The sequence below is a fragment of the Anolis carolinensis genome, chromosome 3, assembly GCF_035594765.1.
Source record: "Anolis carolinensis isolate JA03-04 chromosome 3, rAnoCar3.1.pri, whole genome shotgun sequence".
Lineage (NCBI taxonomy): Eukaryota > Metazoa > Chordata > Lepidosauria > Squamata > Dactyloidae > Anolis > Anolis carolinensis.
In genome coordinates, this window is record NC_085843.1 from 129307057 (window position 1) to 129320295 (window position 13239).

Here is a 13239-nt window from a genome sequence, read left to right on the forward strand (position 1 = left end):
CCTATGTGATCACTTCCTATGACCTAAGTACCAGGTTCTCAAACCTGCTTCCTATCAGAGTCTCCCTGAAATTAGATAAAAACTTTCTCACTCCTATCTATAATACACACACACACATATACACACTCAAAAGGAAAAGAGGAAAAAAAATTAATAATAATAATAATAAAATAAAAAGAAATAAAATAAAATAGATGGCAGGCTGCAGCACTGAAGAAATGATCCAAGCTATTCCTATCTAGAACTTCCTCATTGATTCAGTCTCAACCAGTAAAATTAAACTCTCTAATTAAAAAATAAAAAAAATAAAATAAAAAAAAATAAAAAAGAAAGAAAGAAAGAAAAAAGAAAAAGAAAAGGCTTGATGGTGTCAGGTACAGGAAAACCCTTCGTCACGCGGCACTGGCCCTAGCTGTTGATTCCAACAGGGCAGGGGCAGATGGAGAGGTCGGCCAAGCCCAGGCAAGTCCCAAGGAGCAAGATGGTACACTCCACAGCGCTGCTTCCTGTGTCCTTTAGGAGGCTAGGCAATGTAGGAAACCCCAGCGGATGGTGAATAGCAGCTGCAATAACAAAAATGCCTCCAGGGGGGAAGGTCTCTAACAACAGCAGCAGCAGAAGTAGAAGTCTCTGCAGCCTTTGAGCCTTTGAAGCAGCTAGCACTGATAATTGGGTGTTAATGGCTTCGGAAACAGCCAGTCCCAGTCCCAGATGGAGAGCCGCCTCGGGAAGAAAGCTCGCTGTCACGAGTCAAACAGGTAGGCAGTGTTAGGCAACACAGCGGCCAGCTGCAGAGCAATGATCGGCTCCGAAGAATTCAAAGCAGCGGGAGCAGTGTAAACCCTCCTCCCAAGCTGGTCGTTAGCGATGGAGAGGTTAGAGACCAGCAGTGGCCCTAGTGACAGAAAAGTCAGTTCCAAACAGCAGCAACAGCAGCAGCAGTTGTTTAGTATAGAGAGGCAGAATGAGGGAGAGCGTTCCAGCCCTGTTGTAATGGCGGCTGCAGTAGCCCTCTACCTCTTCTCTCCCGATCTTCTCTTTCCCCTTTCTTCCTGCTGAGCCACGCGAATTAGCCCCCAAGGCCTCCTCCAAGACCCTGGATGACCAAACAAGAGCTCTAGCTAGCAAGGGTGGACTCAGATGGGAGGATTAACTTGGATTATGTTTTCTCTTACCGAGCTGCTGTATAGTGGAGTAACATGTCTATGATTTTAAAACAAATACAATAAAAGTTTGAGCTGGGAAAGAATGGAATTCTGCTCAATCCTGTGTTAGCATTGAGCATTATCAAATCAGGCTCCAAAACTGGGTTTGACAGTGAAAACCCATCTCGGCTTTCAACAGGAGCACTCCATGATAGCTGCTACCCTTCTTGTTATGCCAGATAGTTTCTGTTGCTCTGAAAATAGCAATAGTTTAACTTACTACACATAGCTTTTGATGGGAATTCCCGCCTTCCCTTTCAAAAACTCTGTTGTGTTATTTAGCAAAGGGAACATTCCAGGCTCAGTAAGAAAAAAAAATTAAAGGTAGGAAAGAGGGTGAAGGAAGAGAGGATGTCATTGCCATCCCTCCTCTGTAGGCTGCCTGAGCCCAAGGAGGCAGGATCACTGTGGGGACTGCTCCCGGTGTCAGGAATGAATGATGATCCCAGGAGCAGTCTCCACAAGCATCATATCTCCAAAGATCCAGACCTTACAGAAAGCTCTGGATCTTTGGAGGTGTTTTTTTAAAACTCAGAATAAACCAGGGTTTTCAGGTTTATTCCAGGTTAAACTGCATTATCCTGAGACATTGTTTGGATGGCCCACACACTGCATTGTAGTACAGTGTAGATGGGGCCTGAGCCATGCAACTTTTTTCTCTCTCGAGGTTAGATTTTTTTGATGTTTCCTTTCAACACCTTTAGCGATTTTATCACTGCTGTTACATCACCCATATGTCTGTCATCTACTCTATCATAAGTTAAGAGGAGATTATGGGACCAAAAGTATGGATTTCAGTATGAGTCATTGATAAGTCAGGGGTCATTCCGCAGAAAGGGGAAAGCACAAATGCCCCTGGTTGCCACCACCATTTCCTCACCCAGGCATCAAGAAAGACCAGAAGTGAAGTTATGGCAGAGACAATAGAGGGAACCAGTGTTTCTTTTAAGTCCTATTGGGTTGAATTTTTGCATTCACAAATTATTATCTCTTCCAACTTCATGATTCTATGATTCTTACTCTATTCAGATAATGAATGAGTCTGTTTTTAGGAGTTAAAGGACAGTATCCATATTGACATGGATATGTGACCCAGAATTTTTTAATTTATGTTTTGACTAAATTTACTAGACTTATACATGAGCATATAGGGAGCAGTCATAGTTATTGACAGCATCACAGCAAGATCACTGCACTGAAAAAAATTACCAGAACTGAACAATAGATCATTCTAAGTCACTGAAATTGTCCTCTGTTTATTCGGAGATGAGAATTTTACTTCCATAGTGTGTTTCAAGCACAGAGGTCATGTCATGTACCCATCCAAAATTATCTATGTTGAATAAATGTTCCTTTTGTCTTTCTTAATTTCTCTTAGTGCAATAATCAAACCATACATATCTTCAGAAAGTTTCCTATTGTTTTACTGTTGTATTTGCAGTCTTTTGGGGACAAATATGCAAATATGCCTATGTCTCTAAATTTGTGCTTAGAGCTTTTCCAGAAAGTATTTACATGAATAAAACATTGTGCATGTAATTATAAAAATGTAAATCTTGTGGGTACAAAGTTACATTTTGGTGAATTATCCTCCTCTTCTCCTGTAAAAGGTCAATGTGATCCTTCCTCAAAGAACTAAGATGCACTAGCACGAAAAAGTATCTATAATGAAAATCAAGTATTTTAAGATGTTTAACTTCAGTTTTATTTCTTTAAAATGGGGATTGAGTGTTCAAAAAACACCTCAATTTAAATAGAAAACAAGTTATTATTATTTTTTAAAAAACTATTTTAGTAGGCCCTTGCTATCTCCTGTGCTATGTTTCCTGGACCTTCTGTGGGTACCAAAATCTATGTTACGTAATATATACAGGTAGTCCCCTTGTTACAAACATCCGACTTACAAACAACTCATCATTAAGAACAGGGATAAAACAACAGGAAGTGAGGAAAATCTACCTCTAGGAGGGGAAATTCTCTCCATAATAAGCCAGGTTTTTCAACATCCAGGGACAGAAAGTGAGGTGAAATCTTCTGAACAGACAGTAAAACAAACACCACAGTGGTATTTACCCTAACCTATACTACTTTTGTGTGCATGCTGTACAATGGTGTATCTGTACTGTTAATTCAGAGGTGATCCCTCTAGTGTGCCTAATCTTAGGCCATAGCTCGGCACACAAGTGCCTGTTAAAGTAAACCCCGAATCCAATGGCTCCAGAGGCATCTGACGCTATTTGAAGGGCATCCTTCAAAAAGAAACCCCATTAAACTGCGATAAAAATTGTAGCCAGATTGCCAAATCAGCCTTAATTTCATGGGTAATCCACAAACAATGATGCGGTAACCTAACCCCTGACATAGCATCACAGAGCTTGAGCAAAAAGCCTCACCCAGGGGCCACTACTCTGCATGAAAAATTTAAATGACCAATAATTTCTTTAAATTCATGCAAAGTGGCCTTGTTTCTAGTAACAAAGAGCTGGATCCTATTTATTAAGTTGGAAACTTTCTTGAGAAGTAATCTGGAGCATTGCTGAAGTGTATCCAGTTCAATCCCTAAAAATGTTAATTTAACAGTAGGTCCCTCTGTTTTTTTCTGGGTTTAAAGGGACACCAATTTGTTCGGTCAGATCTTGAAATGACTGGAGCAAAGTCTCACACTCCCGAGACCCATGCCTTCCCATGAACAGGAAATCATTCAAATAATGTACTATTATTTATTTATTATTTATTTGCTACATTTATATGCCGCCCTTCTCACCCCGAAGGGGACTCAGAGCGGCTTACAAACTAAATTTACATACAATATTATCTTAGTATAGTACAATACTGGTAACAAATCACTATATTGTACTGTATCAACATATTGCAATATTATTAGTAATATTACATGTAAAATATGATATATAATTAATATTATTATATCGTACCATTAGTATTATATCGTATTACAATATAATATTATGAATATTATATGTATATACAATATGTTATAATTATTACATATTATTGTAAATTATATTGTATATATATATTTATATATAAACACACACACATATATGTGTGTGTGTGTGTGTGTATATATATATACATATAACCATATATATATATATATATATATATATATATATATATATATATATATATAAAACTAGCATAGCATGTTATTGCGGATAGGGGCCTCCAGCTGATGCAACGAGACAAGATGGAAGTCTCTTCATGGCCCTCTCTTAGCTCTGGCACCCGAGCGTCAGTTGGAGATGGTGGGAGAGGCCTCAGCTAATGCAAAGAGACAAGATGGAAGTTTCTTCATGGCCCCCTCTTAGCTCTGGCACCCAGAGATTCCTGAATTGTTTTTGAGGGCCCATTCCAGAAAGGTGCTAAATGTTTCAAATGCTGCACATGAAACCAAGCAGCCCATCGGGAGAGCCTGATCCATATAATACAACCCATTGAACTGAAAACCTAACAGTTCAATGTCCAACAGGTGCACTGGAAGAAGGCGAAAAGCAGACTTGATGTCACACTTCACTAACTTGGCTGCTGGGCCTCTGGCCGTAGCCTTCCTAACTGCAGTATCAAAACAAGTACAATGAACCGTGCAAAAATCTTCAGGAATAGCGTCATTTACCAATCTGCCCCTGGGATAGAAAAGATGGTGAATGAAGCGAAAGTCCCCTGGGGCCTTTTTTGGGACAATCCCTAATGGGAAAACTCTTAAATGAGGTGTAGGTGGTGAAGCAAATGGACCGAGTACCCTGCCCTCAGCCACTTCTTAATTTTTGTGAGGACAATTTCTTCCATGCCAATAATGGATTTCAAATTCGGAACTCTAAAGGGGCTCTGGGACTTTGCACTGGAATCCTAAAACCATCTCTGAAGCCGCTACGTAAGTAGCTGGCTGCAGCCAAATTTGGGTAACGGGACAACCATAATTCTAACTGTACCAAATTAATTGGCCTGGGGCCCCTTGGAAAAAGAACCGGGGCCAGCAGGTCTCTTTCCATTTTGATTATCTCTTGCTCTTCCTCTATCGGACTTTCCCTTATTACAATTTTTGACTGCATGCAGCCTGTAACAGATGGCACAAGCATGGAGGAAATGGCATCCTTTCTGGGAGCTAGTTCCTTGGGAGGAATACTCCCAACACAATGGCCAGTGTTGCTGTTGTTGCTGCTGTAAAGGCATTGACTGACGAAAAGACTGTCCTGCTCTAACATCCTGAATTGTATGTCTGCTATCGGCCTTCTTGCCGAAAACTGGACGCGCTTGTGTCAACATCTCCAGCCAAGTTGATGATCAATAAGATCCCAATGCAGGGTTGGATACTGAGCTGCATGCAACTGAAAACACTTATCATAGAGGAGCCAGGCATTGCCCATAAAATTGACATATGCCGAATTGATAATATTCAGATATTGAAAAAGCGAGTGAGATCTGGAGGGGTAAGCTTTCACAAGCACCCCACCATAAAAAAACCAAAAAAAAAAAAAAAAAGCCAGGTGAACCAGTTACCCCAATTCTGGTCCACCTTGCACTTTTTAATAGTTTCTTTTCTCTCCTTATCTAGCTCATCCTTCTCCTTCTTCTCCAATTCCCTAAAGTATTGGGTAAAATATCCAAATATTCATTTCTGAGAATCTTCTCAATGGTTTTCTGCGCTAGGTATGAATGTAATGATGTGGCACTAAGACTATTGGGTGCTGGCAATGGCTAATCAGCCGTACCCTAAAACTGATGCAATGACTCTACGGTAGCGTTTGCAGTCACCAATGCACCTGTCAGGCCTGATGTTCCCTTCATAGGTGCCAGGTTGGCTACTTGAGTATTGCTACTAGAGGGAGCAGGTGCAGGGGCTGTTTGAGTCAAACTTATCTCTTGCGTGTCGGCCAGACACCAGGGGAAAATGTGTGCATCCCCATTACCTGAAATACTGATGGGGTCCCCTTCTCCAGTGCCCGAGGTTTTGCTGCAGCCACCGCAGAATTGGATGGAATAGGCTCAGATTGACTAATGTTGATGTGGCTATCTTGGTATTGGTGGCAGCTAACACCATCCGTCTCTCCTCCTCTAAAGTGGAAATATGTGAACATAAAGATTTAAGTAACACAGCAGTACTACCTGCATAAGGAGGCCACTGCTCCTCTCTAGCAGCAGCCGCCACCTTATCTTTTTCAAGCACATCGATACAAGCTATAAGCACTTTCCAGAGCTGAGTCGAGTCCTCCTCTTCATCCGATGAAGAAATGATTGGTGGGGGTGGGCGCTTAGCAGGTGGTTTCTTAACAGGGCCCTTGCCTTTGCGCCCCCCGACATTCTTCCTCGGTGACATGCTGCAAGACACTTGGAAAATATACTATTAAAACATAACCCTATGTTGCATTGAGCTACAGGGCCACGAGGGGTGTAAAAACCCAAGACAAAAAAACTGGGTTAATGTGCCATACAAGCAGAATAAAAGTTTGCCTTGCCCCGCCATCCATCTTGTACGTCATCCAGTTATTATTATTATTACATTTATGATTGTTTTGATTACAAAACACTGTACCCTCTCCCTAAACTACCTAGTTACCATGCCGGTCTAACAACATTAGCTGCCTGACTGCATATGAACTGCCACCGGGCATGCCATAAAATGACCTCCAGTCCAAAAACAATATGTCCCAAGGGCCAAACCAAGGCCCCCTGGCATAAAAGCAATCAGACAAAATGGCCGTCGAACCTGAACCATGTGAGTGCTAAGCCAATAAAACAAAATGGCTGCCAGGCCTACCCAATGGAAACAAAATGGCCATCAAGCCTAGCAAAGATGGCTGCCAAAGCCAGGCTTCATGGCAACCTTGCTCACAAACAAAATGGCCACCAAGCCTACAATCAAAATGGCCGACCAGGCAAAAACCAAATGACTGCCGAGCATGACACCGCATGGCATGCAGGTCTAGAACAAAAATGGCTGCCAGGCCAAAACAAAATGGCCATCAAGCCCACGCAAAAAAGGGGGCTTCCACACCTAGCTGCATGGCCCCACTTCAAAACCAAAATGGCCACCGGACCCAAAAAAACAGCCACCAGACCCACTAAAGTGCCAAAATGGCTGCCCTGCCTAATGAACTCAGGCCTACCACATGACTCCGAGGCCAGGATAAAATAATTTCTGCACAGCGGGTAAGGAGGGAGGGGGAGAAGATGAAAAGCCAGTCCTAAACTGACTCCTCCTCAGCGATCCTCAACCCGCCACCCCAAAAGAAACTTCCAGGACCTGCCTTACTGGGCAAACTGGTATATATGGTAGAGGCCACATGCTCTGGGAGCGAATGAAAGCCGCCACTTGGAGGCTACACCAGGAAACAACCCCACGCGCGCCAACAATCAGCAATGCTGCCCATCCACAAGCAAACAGGCCCGCCACAACTGAAGCTGCCCGCTCACCATTGAGCGAACTCCCATCCATCCCATCACTCCAAAACAAGCCAGCCCAGGCCCACCAAGCACACAGGTCGCACTGGACCAATCCACGGGATCATCCTCCTGGAAGGCAGGGGAGAAGGAAGGAGGTGGTCGTAAAAAAGCCACGCAGGAAAAGGAAGTAGCCCGGCAGCCTCTGAGATCATGGGTATTTTTCAATAATTTTATGGATCTCAATAATATCTGTTGAAATCAATTGATGCTCAATTAGTACTCAGTACTCAATTTGCTATTTTGAAAAGGTTTCAATTGTTTCTCTTGTGCTTCAAATTAACTTTAGTAGAGAGAGAGAGGTATAGCCAAAGAGGATTTTATAACGTCATCTTCTCATGCCATAGATCTTCGGGTTCACTGGTCTCTCCTTCTTCTATTATAGCTCACTTCAAATGTTCCTTTAACCAGGCCTCCCTTTTACTCTCCTTAAGCAGTTTGAGTCACTGATCTTGCTTTGTATTACCTTGTTTGGAATTCCTGTCCTGCCTCCGTTTTCCCTCTGTATGTTCTCCCACTTTACACTGTCTCAGTTGTTCTGCTTTTTTCCCTCTCAGTCCTCCAGTTCACATCTTTTCTCTATGGTCTCTTTTGCTCACTTCCATTGTTTACCTCAATTTCTTCCCTGGTCCTGTCTCTTCCCTCCCGTTCCGACTGTCCTGGTCTGTTGTTGCATCACTTCCTTGTATGTTCCTCTCTCTTGCACTCCTCCGATCCGCTTTCCTTCCACCCTCAGCTGGTCTTCTTCCACTCTTAGTTGCTTTACCTCTTCCTTCATATCTGGTCACTCTAGTTCACTTTCTTTTCAAACTCTCTGGTACTCCCTTTGTCTATGAAGAAGGGATCTCTGTAGCCAAAAAAAATAATGTCCTCAAGGTCAGTCATCATTTCTTTTACTCATATTCAGCCATTTGCTTGCACATGGAGTTCTTTACTGAATCCTCCCCCTCTCTACCCCTTAAGGATTGGGGGCAATTTTGTCTGTTGGTCCCTTTGTCACTCCCCATTTTGTGAAAGTCCCTTTAGTTAGATTGTTTTAAGGATAAGAGGGAAGAAGTCTCTTTTGCAAAGAATCAGACTTCTTAGAAACTCAGGGTTTCCTCGCTCTGGTCTCCCAGCTTTCTTGTTCTTCTTGTTCTTTGCTTTTTAAAAATGCATGGAGTCAGCAGTTTGTGTGGGGCTTCTTCCCCACTTCCCCCCTGGTGATCCACACTGCCAGTGGTGTGCCTTATTGGACCTGTTTGGATTCCCTCCCTTGAGGGGGGCCATCCATTTGGTTTGATGACTTCCTGGGCTTCGATTCACCCAGGAAGGGGAGCAAAATGCTTTCCTGATTGCTCTTGCAGGTTGGCACACTGAGAGCCCTCAGCGCACCCTGCCTGCCACAATCACAGCTCACCGGAAGTCTGAATCAAAGTATATCTCATGCAGAGCTCAAAGCCTTCTGATTATCTGCAGCACATTAGCATACTCAATGAACTGGTTAAGAAAAAAATTGTCCTTCCGTTTCTGATGGTCGTCTAGCCACAAATACTATGCTTGCTGGATCCGATTCCAATCCACAATCAGTGGATATTGTGGCCACCATTCCAGTCTCTAACTGGTTCCTGGGGTGTGTGTAGACACTACACAGTGAGACCAGTTTGTTTCAATCCACTTTTAAACTCGATTATAGAGTCTGTATAAAACTGCCCTGAGCCACAAGCATACACTTCGACTTATTGAACTACCTATGAACACAGCCATTCCCTGCTTTATGAGCACTGGCAAAATTGAAACGTAAATTATTACAGTACAGCTCAGGTTGCTCGAAAACCCAGAGATATTTCTGTGTTAATGTCATAATTTGACACCTGGTAAAAGGGCACACATCTGCAATCCTATCTACTCCTCATGGATCTGGGAATGGACATGTGGGAGTCTTTAGCAGTTTTTCAGTATGTGGGTGTATGGTGGGGCTTTGGATGCTAAGGGGGAAGGAAGGGAAAAATGACTCTCGCATTGTCTAAAAAAGGATATATATATACAGCTAGAGGAAGCTTCTACCTCTGCATGTCCTTAACAGGTTGCTAGTCAATGAATCCTCTTGTGTTCTACTGTATTAGACATAAAATTAGGGATGCTATTCCATTCCCCAAGAATTTTCCCATCTTTAACTCCTACAGGGACGGTAGCTGCAACATAGTTCTTTCCATACTGGTATTAAGCTATACATTGAAAGTGGTTATATAAATTTTTAAAAAAGTTATCAAAAGGTGGATATCATATGTTTAAGATAGAAAGAACTTGAAGATTTTTTTTTAAAAAAAAATGAATGTGGGAGATCAAGAAAAAGACAGTTTCTTCCATTAACTGTCTGCAGTTTGAAAAACATTAAGTAACAGATAGTATTAGAAGCCAAGGCATCAATGCTAGTATAGAGTGATTAGTGAGGGGAGTTCTAGAGTTCATGTCTGCCCTTTTGTTTCACCTCTAATGCTGTCTTTGATCTATTTAAGCTGTTTGTTTCTTGCCTGCAGCAATGACTTCCTCATCTGGCAAAAGATAGTTATTCCTTTATGGCCCTTTGTCTAACAAGAAAACAGCCATGAGATTTCTGCTACAGGATGGCTTACACCCACATATGAGAGTTAGCTTTGTGGGCTCTTCTAGGAAGATACAAATAGTGTATGTATATATATATATATATATATATATATATATATATATTCTATCCCAAATGAATGTATTGAAATAATAAATGTCACTTTTACTTTTTTCACCTTACAATAGCATCTAGAGTATTTATCTCCTGTTTTGTACTGTACACTCATACTGCTTGATACTGAATACTAGACCCACAGGTAAAGGGAATCACCTTTGATTTTAAAAAATTGGATGAGCAGATAATTTAACTTGGCATAAGGCAGTTTTCTGTATGACTTCTTAAATTTTTTTTCACTTCATGCTTTCTCTATATTGCAAAGGGTGACCAGATCCAGACGGGAAAGCATGTCTTCTACCTTGAATACATATTCAGATAAGAGCCTCTTGAATTAGGCACATTTACCTATTTTAAATTTCCTTTCTCTTCTCCAATGCTGACCCAAAACATTGTTTTGGTGAAGAAATAGTCATGTTCACTCAGAAGACGCATTTACTTTCTGCAGCTCTTCCAGATCTGAAGAACTCTTATGCAAGAAGCTCCATGCTTGCTGCACTTGTCTTCACTCATGTCACTGTAAAACAGCTCAAGAAGTTGAGGTATAACTGAATAAATTAAATCTCACAAAATCCACTGAAATTCTTTTTCTAATTCATATAATTGTAAAGCATCTTCTGTTTTTAACTTTAGTCTGTTAACAGTGAGTTTGGTCAGAAAGTGTACAGTGTACAATTTGCTTTCCCCACTTGCTTTGCTGAGCAGGGGACTTTTGTTCCCTTCTACCAGGAGAGTAAAGCAACTGTAGTTCCAGCCAGGACTTTTTGTGGGGTGAGATCAGTGTAATCATGTGGCCCCGCCTTGAGGCTCACTTCAGGCTCGGTGCTGAATGAGATTGGTTGTCTCTCCAGGCACTCTGTAAGTGCTTGGCCATGGTGGCCTGCCTGTGGCTCTGGTCCTTGGGACATCACTGAGGCCTTGGGCCCTGTGAGTGAGATTTTGGGTGATGCACATCAAAGGTATTACTATGGACCTCACCTTCCTAGAATATTTTCCAATACTGGTTGCAATAATGATGTGGGCACATGAGCGTATTAATTCCAAGATGCATTTCTGGTGCAACAACATAGCCACCGTTCAAGTCATTAACTCCTTGACTTAGAAGAAAGGGTCTAGCCCCACAGTCCATCTGGGATAAGATAGCTGTGCTAGCCTTCTGGTTTAAGGCCCAAGGTTTTTCAGATTCCAAAATGGATTTCCACGTCTGTAAATTGTTAGAGGGCTGGTCATGAGAATACAGTAGGCCTAGAGATGACTGACAGCCCCATTCATCTGGGATTTTGAAAGGTCTTAAACAGATTTTGCTGTTGAGATCCTTTTTCAGGCAGCCCTTTCAGCCTTTTTGGTGCACTTAGGATCAGTGAATTGGTAGTTATTTCCAAAACAGATCACTTCCATAGGGCTTTGACATTTTCAGATCTCCAGTTAGCTCCCAAAAGGTTGCAGCTTCTCCTTAAAAGGTTCAACATGGACCAGAAGGCCAAAGGAAATGTTATAACGCTAACAAATTGCAGTGATGTAGATTTATGCCCAGTCCGAGTGGTGTCACTCTACATTCGTGATAGGGGCTCATCAGCTGGCCCCCTTTTTGCCACCAAGATGGCTCTCCCCTCACCAAATATCAGTTTTGGGTTGTCATGTCTAAGGCATTAAAAGCTTTGGGGCTACAGGACCAAAAGTTTGGGACCCATTCCATCCACATTGGGGCTGCTTCAACAACAACAGCATTGGGTTATAATCCCACTAAAATTCAGTTGCAGGGAAGATGGAAGTCTGTGGCATATTGTTCTTATGTTTGGCCTTTTTCTTTACATTAATACTTCATGGTTGTTTCAAATGTTGTGTGGCCAGGTGATGTGTTCTCATTTGCGGCCATAGCTCCATCCACTGGGCAGAAAGACAGGCCCATAGGAGTTCCTTTGGCCAGCACCTGGGTCTAGCTGCAGCAGCTATGGTTGAGTGGAAGGGGCAAAGAGGTCTTTGCTGGGACAGACTAGCACCCCTACTATTTACTTCAGGGAGAGGACCTCTTCCTGACCTGTTGGTGATCCACCTTGCTGGCAATGATCTTGGACTTTTAATGGGCAGATCACTATTCATTCAGGCACTGGCTGACATACATAAAATTAAGGAGGCATGGTCTCATACTGTTATTGTTTGGTCCACGATCATCCTGCAGGAAATGTTTCCAGGCAGCGGTAATGTTAAAAGGCTTGATGGAGCCAGGAAAAGGGTCAATCAGGTGATTCTGAAAGCTATCAGCAATGGACTTGGATTTGTTATACCTCATCCTGACATAAATCACCCTTCTTCCAGGCGGATGGCATTCATTCATCGGATGCAGGTAGTCATCAATTCCTGTGTGACCTACAAAAGGGCATCAAGGCTGTTTTGGCAGACTTGGTATGGATAAGGGCAAAGCGGACACTTGCCCCTAATCTGTGGCGGGAAAACAAGGATAGGTTCACATCCTGGTGTGCACTTAAGGCACCTCTTTATGGTGTAGGCCAGGAATGGGAACCCTCACCTGCAGTTTAAATAACAAAGGTGAGGGCAAACAGAAATGGCCTTGGAGCAGGGAGAATTCTGGTCTCAATATCCTTCAGAATTGGGATGGAAATCTCCATCCGTTTCCCTGAGTTTCAATGGTCGGAGAGCAAATAAAATTGAAATGTATACAAAATAATAATACTGTGTGGGATGTTCCTGCAGATTCCACACATTCTTTTGACAATTCAAGCAGTGTTGACTGAGGCACATACTCCCCCCCCCCACACACACACAACATGTCTCTGTTGGGCTAGGATTTATTTCCATGGTTCAATTACAATTGAGTAACAGTAGGAAATGAAGCTCTCCACAATGGATTAGCTA